Here is a 7864-nt window from a genome sequence, read left to right on the forward strand (position 1 = left end):
GATGACTGTAAAGCAAACATTCTATGGAAATATCCATATTTTGTCAGTGGTCACAGAAATATAGGTATTTTTGTTGTTGTCTCAACAACAGCTATTATGATTTTTGAACCCTAAATTCTAATACATCAAAACAAAAGGTATTAACATTTCACTCCTCAGCTTTTAAAGAAATATAGTAAATATCTTAAAATAAAAATAGTTTTAACAAACTATACTCCAAATTAGTATGTGCCCCCAAATTTTAGTCTTCTTAACAGGTGATGGCCAAAATCCCAACCATAGAACAATCCTCAGGAAAGTTGGAATGGAAAACATTGAGTTCATTTTAAATATCATCAATGTCATCATAAATATCATCATTATCTCCAATAACATCAAATTGGATTTCATCATCATCTCTAGAACCAAATGTATCTGTTTCATTAATTTTAGCATGTTCTGGAAGCTCACCATATGCCTCCAGACTTCCAGCTTCATCTGCATTGTACATCAAGATGACATTAGCTGTGTTATCCTGATAGTCTCGGTGACCAACCAATATGATGTCTGAGGTCTTTATCCAAACCTTCTTTCTCAGTTTTCCTCTGATATGGCATAACATCCATCTGATATGGATGTTTACACCATCCAAACACATTGCTTCGAATTGTCCATTTCCCAACATTTTTATTACCTGAGCATACTCTTGCCAATCTTCTTTAAATACCAATTCTCCTTTTTCAGATTCATTCTCATTCTTACCCCTGCATCTTTTTTTTAATCTCCTTTATCTTTATTCTTGGGCATTCCAGTGACAGAGGCCTTGTAAGACCCGTGATTCCTTTTGGTTTCTATCACTCAGTAGAGAGCTGTTAACTAGGTCTTTTTTCTTCTTTTGGATCACAGGTTTTTCTTAGTGTGAATGACATAAGCAGGAAAAAAGTCTTACATTCATTTAAAAAATTCCAAGGGGATTCAACAAGAATTTAGTGTTTACATGTAATTGAAAGGTTGAGTCCTCTTTCCTGTCCAGGGCATGTTCAGGTTCACACTCCCATTCACACTGTGCCAGGACGACCCCATTTGGGGCATTTCTGTGCCACTACCCTGCCTGTAGATTGAGGTAAATTCACTCAGAGTACTGAAACTAAGGAGATCTCCATCACCTGTGGTGCAGGGAGATGCTAACGTCCATACCCAGCCCACCTCCACCCCTCCACCCCTGACAGCATTTGGGATTTGAGGTTCAGGCTGCTTCCTTAGCTCCACCTCTGATTTCAGAGCTCTTCTGGGGGTGCAGAGGAGCAGTCCCAGCCACAAAACATTCAACCTCAGTCACTAAGTTGGAGGGAACCAGTTACATCGACATCACATTATTTATAAAATATGAATTACGTTTTATCGAATGTGTCCAGAAGGCACAACTTAAATACAGCCACTTCTAGTCAATAGAATTTTTACTTAAATACCTCCGTTAACTAAGCTTGAAGGAAATTTCCCATAAATAGAAAACTAACTTTTATGTTATTAAAACATGGCACTCGCATTCACCCTTCTCCCAAAGAGGATGGGCATGACGGGTGGGGCTCTAGGGCCTGGGCATGTTGTTGTAGTATAAAGCAGGAAAGGGAAAATGACTGGACAGGGCTCTCTGAGGGAAAATCACTAAGATACAACCTGAAAACATGGCTCATCAAGGTGGGTTTTGTAACTTAGACTGTGGGTGATGCAGCCTCCAGTGAGGTCTTGTTGTAAGTGGAGGGTACTATTCCCTCGTCCCTTGTAGGATTTAATTGAATTTACCTTTATCTTGGAGACCACCGTGTGTGCTGCCTTTACCATTTTCCTCCTGCCACTTCTGAGTCAATGTCTCACCTCCAATTCTCTCTGCCAGGTTGGCCCCTGAGAGCTTGGTGGCTCCAGACTGTTAGCATGGCAGAGCCAGGGTGAGCTATTTCCCTCTGTGAGGGCAAAGCTGTTAGAGCTGCCAGGATACCCAGGCCTGCTGTAAGCTGTCTCCTACCCCACCTCCCTGGTGGCCTCACGGGGCCATTGCCTGCCTCTCTGAGATTATAGGTGGGTGTCCTTGTCCTGTGGTATTTGTGTGATGCTCACGCCTATGACTGTTTGAGGAAGAATTGAATTGTATGCGTGGTGGCATGTTGGGACTGCCAGGTTAACTGCTTCAGTTTATGGGTGCTTAGCTATCTACTGGAAGGTATTACCTCCCCTCCTCCCCACCCCCACCCTTCAGGTCTGCCAGACTTTTTGAAATTCAGAGTCAGCACTTGCAGCCATACAGTGGTCTTACTGTCCACCTTCAGTTAGCTGGGCCCCAGAAAACTTGAAGCAGTTAAGTCCCAACATGTTGCCACTCATATAATTCAATTCATCCTCAAACATAGGGAGGAGCATCAGACAAGTAACACAGGACAAGGCCACCCACATTAAATCTTGGAGAGGCAGACAATGGCCCCATGAGGCCACCAGGGAGGTGGGGTAGGAGGCAGCTGACAGCTAGCCTGGGTGTCCTGCCTGCTCTAAGAGCTTTGCCCTCATGGAGGGAAGTAGCTCACCCCTGGCTCTGCCATGCTAACAGTCTTTTGCCACCAAGCTTTTAGGGGCCAACTGGCAGAGAGGATTGGAGATGAGACATTGACTCAGGATTGGTAGGAGGAAACCGGCAAAGGCAGCGCATACTATGATTAAATCCGACAAGGGACAAAGTATCAGGACATGTTGAAAGAGTCCCCTAAGGGAACTCGAGGAAGAGAGCCACTTCTGAGCCAAGCCAAGTCATGAAAGGTTTTAGGGATAAGAAGACTTTCCCGATCCTATCAAATGCACAGACATCCAAGTGGGCTGCACCTTATAGCTGCCAGCAAAGATGGCTGTCAGCAGAAAGGTGGGCAGGGAGGCCACCTGAGGAATCTTACACACTAAGCAAGAGTCAGGGAAGTGAGTGAACTGAATGTGCAGAATGTTCTGCAGCCTCACCAGTGGGCTTGTCCAAGTTAAGGTCTCTGGCTCTGCCCTGCTGTAACCTGCCTTCCCTTCCCCCAAGGCAGGTGCTGCCCACAGGAGAAGGCAAAGGGCATAAGGGTAGCCACTACCTGCTGGAGGCTGAATCCAAACATCGGGAGTCATGTAACTGGAAGGGTACAAGGCCCTTCCTAGTAGGTGCCATGGTCTGGATTGGGGAAAGATGTTGGGAGATCAGGGTCAAGGGATCAAGGCGACTTTGCAGAGGTGAGCCTCCTTCTGGCCTGTACTCGTCGCCGAGCACCTGCATCATTGGATCCTGCCCGAGTGGGACTTGAAGGAACTGGAGACCCGATAAGCCCACCTGCAACTAGGCCTTGCTTGGGTGTTGAGGACACTCCATAGTAGAGGCTGCTGCCCGAAGTGCCCACAGGAGTGGTGGTGGTGTTCTGGTGGAAGGTGGCACTGGAGGTATCCTCTGTCATCTCCACGTCTTCACTGGCAGGTGAAGATGGGTCCACCTCCATGGGCACAACCATGAAAGCCGGGTCTGTAGTGGTGTCTGGAAGGGGCCCTGACTGTGAAGAGCCCATTCCAGCCAGAAGGCTGTGTGTCATGGGATATGGATGGTCCTGGGTGTTTGCCAGTCTAGCAGGTTCTGGGAAGGATGGGAGGCTTGGGGTATTCTGCATTTGATTCCAGCTCTGCACAGTGGGTTACTGCTTGCATCTAGGAGAGAGGCCATGGAGGACGCAGCCTCCGCAGGAGATGGGGTAAAAGTAAATGAAGGCTGCATGGTGGCTGAGGTTTCAGAGGGATAGTTGGAGGCAGCATCAGTCGTGCCCCCCAAAAGCTTGTTGAACCAATCGAAAGTAGCTTTCTTTTCTAAGTCCAGGTCTTCAGCAGTGACTGAATAGCCAAGCTGGGGAGGTGGAGGCAAAGTCAGCGGTTCCCCTCGCCTCGATGGCAGCAGCTGAAACTTGCGTTTTCGTGGCCTAGAGCTGCCAGGTGTAGATGGCGAACTCCAGGAGTTTTGTCCCTTCCACGTGGTGGTGTCTGCCGCCTTCTCTCCCCGGGACTCCTTGTCTGTAAGCGGTGGAGTTGAAGACCTGGAATGATGACACGGCTCCTCTCCCGTTACTTTCTTTGCAGGCCTCTGTTGTGTCTGGGAGTGGGATGAAGAGGGTGAGGAACTGGGGCCTCTTCTCTTCTGGAGCTGTGAGAAGCCACGGGTAGAGCTGTAGGAACTGGTAATGGCATTGCGGCTGCCGACAGGGATGCCACATGTGTAGGACCTGGCCAAGGAGCTCACACAAGAGGAGCACGATCTCTTATTCCAGGGGTCCTCCGCGCTCTGGGAATTGGGACCTGTCTTCAGAGACTCAGGCTCAGGCAGCAAAGCAGCCAGGACTTCTTTGGCCACCAGGGGCTCAAGGGCTGAATGTACAGTCCCACTGCTGTCAGGGCACCTTCTTTGACTTTCCTGGCCATCCCCAAATATTTGATCTTCTCCCTCCACTGTCGTTTTGGTCCTGTCTTGGCGAGCACGCTGGATAGTCTGCTTTGCACTTGGGTTTGGGGCATCAGGTGGTGGCGAGGACAGTGCTGAGCTGATCACCTGCTCTGGTCCTGCAGAACGAGTCCATTTTCTGTCGAGAGGGGGGATCCTCACAGGCACTGGGCCACCCACCCTCTTGAAATGACGAGCAGAGAGCGGGATCTTCTTGCCGGGGCAGCCATCCCAGCACACCGTGGGAAGTACCCCCGGAAGGGAATAGCCGGCCTGTCGGAGCGGATGCCATCTTCGAGGTGTCATTACGAAGCAGCTGGATGAAGTCCCACAGTCCCTGTGGCAAGGCCTGGTGGAGGCCTGCAGCAGAGGAAGTGGGAGCGAGGGGTAAACATGGCGAACAGGATGGGGCCGCAGGGAGGGAGGTGGTGTCCGGACGGGTGGACGGCGGTCCGGCATCTCCTGTGGGTCTCTGCCCTCCTGAGCGGGTATAGGCCGCTGCGGGCCAAGTTTGTCCAGGTAGCTGCCCATGAGGGCAGTTCAGCAGGGTCAAGTCCTTCCAATAGGGTCCGCGACACTAGGAGGTTTGCCTTGACTACAGACTTTGCCGGAGGCGAAGGATCAGTGTTTACTTACGTTCTGTGTTCTGAGCAGGGAGAATAAGTCACCGCTCTCGTGCTCAATGCGCGTGAGGTTCTACCTTCCAGCTTCCGGAGCCTCCATAACCTGCCTGATCTGAGCACCTACTGGCAGCACCAGGTAGAGCAGGGTGTGGAGCAGAAGTGGAGGAGAAGCACCCAGGATGGCCCTGACACTTGCTCTCGGCCTGTGCATGTGCAACGTTGCCCTAGAGAATATTTCTTCTTCTTCTTTCTTCTTCTATCACAGCTGTGTACATTAGTACAATCATGGGGTACAGTGTGCTGCTTTTACATACAATTTGAAATGCTTTCATCAAACTGGCCAACATAGCCTTCACGGCATTTTCTTACTTATTGGGTCAAGATATGTAGAGTCTGCAACCAGTAAATTTCACACGTACCCTTGTAAGATGCACCGTAGGTGTGGTCCCACCAATTACTCTCCATCCCCCCATCCTCCCACCTCCCTTGGGCTCCCTCTCCCCTTTCCCCTTCTTCTTGGGCTATAATTGACCTATAGCTTTCATAAGAAACCTATAAATTGGTTTCATAGTAAGACTAAGTACATTGGACACTTTTCTTCCTTTCTTGAGATACTTTGCTAAGAAGAATATGTTCCAGCTCCATCCATGTAAACGGGGATGAGGTAAAGTCTCTATCTTTCTTTTAGGCTGCATAATATTCCACGGTGTACATATACCACACTTTATTAATCCATTAATGGATCAATGGGCACTTGGCCTTCTTCCATGACTTAGCAATTATGAATTGGGCTACAATAAACATTCTCGTACATATACCTTTGTGATAATGTGATTTTTGGTTTTCTGGGTATATCTACCTAGTAGAGGAATTGTAGGATCGAATGTCAGGTCTATTTTTAGATCTCCAAGTGTTCTCCCAAGCCTCTTTCCAAAAGGAATGTATTCATTTGCATTCCCACCAGCAATGTAGAAGTGTTCCCTTTTCTCCACATCCACACTGCCAGCATCTCATGTGGGCTAATCTGACTGGGGTTAGAGGGTATCTCAAAGTGGTTTTGATTTGCCTTTCTCTGATGATTAAGAATGATGAGCATTTTTTCATGTGTCTGTAGGCTGTGCGCCTGTCTTCTTCAGAGAAGTTTCTCTTCAAGTCCCTTGTCCACCCTGCGATGGGATCACTTGTTCTTTTCTTGCTAATACATTTGGGTTCTCTGTGGATTCTGGTTATGAAACCTTTGTCGGAGACATAACCTGCATCTATCTTCTCCCATTCTGAGGGCTGTCTGCTTGCTTTACTTACTGTGTTCTTGGCTGTGCAGAAGCTTGTTCGTTTGATCAGGTCCCAGTAGTGTATTTTTGATGTTGCTTCAATTGCCCGGGGGATCCTCCTCATAAAATATTCTCCCAGGTCAGTTTCTTCAAGAGTTTTCCCTGCAGTTTCTTCTAGTATTTTTATGGTTTCATGTCTTAAGTTGAAATCTTTCATAAAGTCAGAGTCTATCTTAGTTAATGGTGAGAGGTGTGGGTCCACTTTCCATCTTCTGCAGGTTGCCAGCCATTTTACCCAGCGCCGTTTGTTAAATAGGGAATCTTTTCCCCACTGAATGTTTTTAATTGGCTCGTCAAAGACCAAATGATGGTAAGTAGCTGGGTTCATCTCTTGGTTCTCTATTCTATTCCATGCATCTACCTCTCCATTTTTGTGCCAGTACCATGCTGTTTTCATCACTATTGGTTTTTAGTATAGTCTGAGGTCTGGTAGCATCATTCCTACTGCTTTGTATTTATTTCTGAGTGATGTCTTGACTATTCGAGATGTTTTATGATTCCAGATAAAACAAAGTATTATATTTTTGTGCTCTTGAATGTATGACAGTGGAGCTTTACTAGGGATTACATTAAAATTGTATTTTGCTTTGGGTAATAGGGACATTTTAACAATGTTGATTCTTCTCAGCCATAAGCATGGTATGTTTTTCCATTTGTTAACATCTTCAGCTATTTCTTTTCTCTTCATAGAGATCTTTCTACATAGTTCTCTTTACAGAGATCTTTCACGTCCTGTGTTAGTGAAACTCTCAAATATTTCATCTTCTTTGGCACTCCTATGAATGGAATAGAGTCCTTGACGGTTTTTTCAGCTTGACTGTTGTTGGTACATATAAAGGCTACCAATTCCCGAGTGTCAAAATTGTAAGCTGAGATGCTGCTGTATTCCTTGATCATTTCTAAGAGTTTTGTAGTAGATTCCCTGGTGTTTTCCAGATATACAATCATATCATCTGTGAAGAGTGAAAGTTTGTTCTTTTCTGGCCCTATATAGATACACTTGATCCCCTTTTCTTGCCTCATTGTGATGGCTAAGACTTCCATTACAATGTTAAAAAGCAGTGGGGACAATGGGCAACCTTATCTGGTTCCTGATCTGAATGGAGATGATTTCAATTTAACTCCATTCAATACAATATTAGCTGTGGGTTGGCTATAGATGGCCCTGTTGCTTTAAGAAATGTCCCTTCTATACCAATTTTCTTAAGTGTTCTGATCATGAATGGATGCTGGATAGTATCCAAAGCTTTTTCTGCATCAATTGAGAGAATCATATGGTCTTTATTTTTTTTTAATTGAATGGTAACTATGTACATTAATGCACTTCTGGGGTACAGTGTGGGGTTTTCACACACAATCTGAAACACTTCCATCAAACTGGTTAACATAGCCTTCATGTCATTTTCTTAGTTATTATTTTAAAACATTCACATTCTACT

The 7864-nt window shown here is 46.3% G+C and overlaps 1 pseudogene; it reads right to left on the bottom strand.

Moving 5' to 3' along the window:
- Positions 1 to 325: 325 nt before the first annotated feature.
- LOC100965107 lies at positions 326 to 786 on the bottom strand (annotated as a pseudogene).
- Between the last annotated feature and the right edge of the window lie 7078 nt (positions 787 to 7864).

Source organism: Otolemur garnettii, unplaced genomic scaffold (genome assembly GCF_000181295.1).
Source record: "Otolemur garnettii isolate 467f Iridium unplaced genomic scaffold, OtoGar3 scaffold00088, whole genome shotgun sequence".
Classification (NCBI taxonomy): domain Eukaryota; kingdom Metazoa; phylum Chordata; class Mammalia; order Primates; family Galagidae; genus Otolemur; species Otolemur garnettii.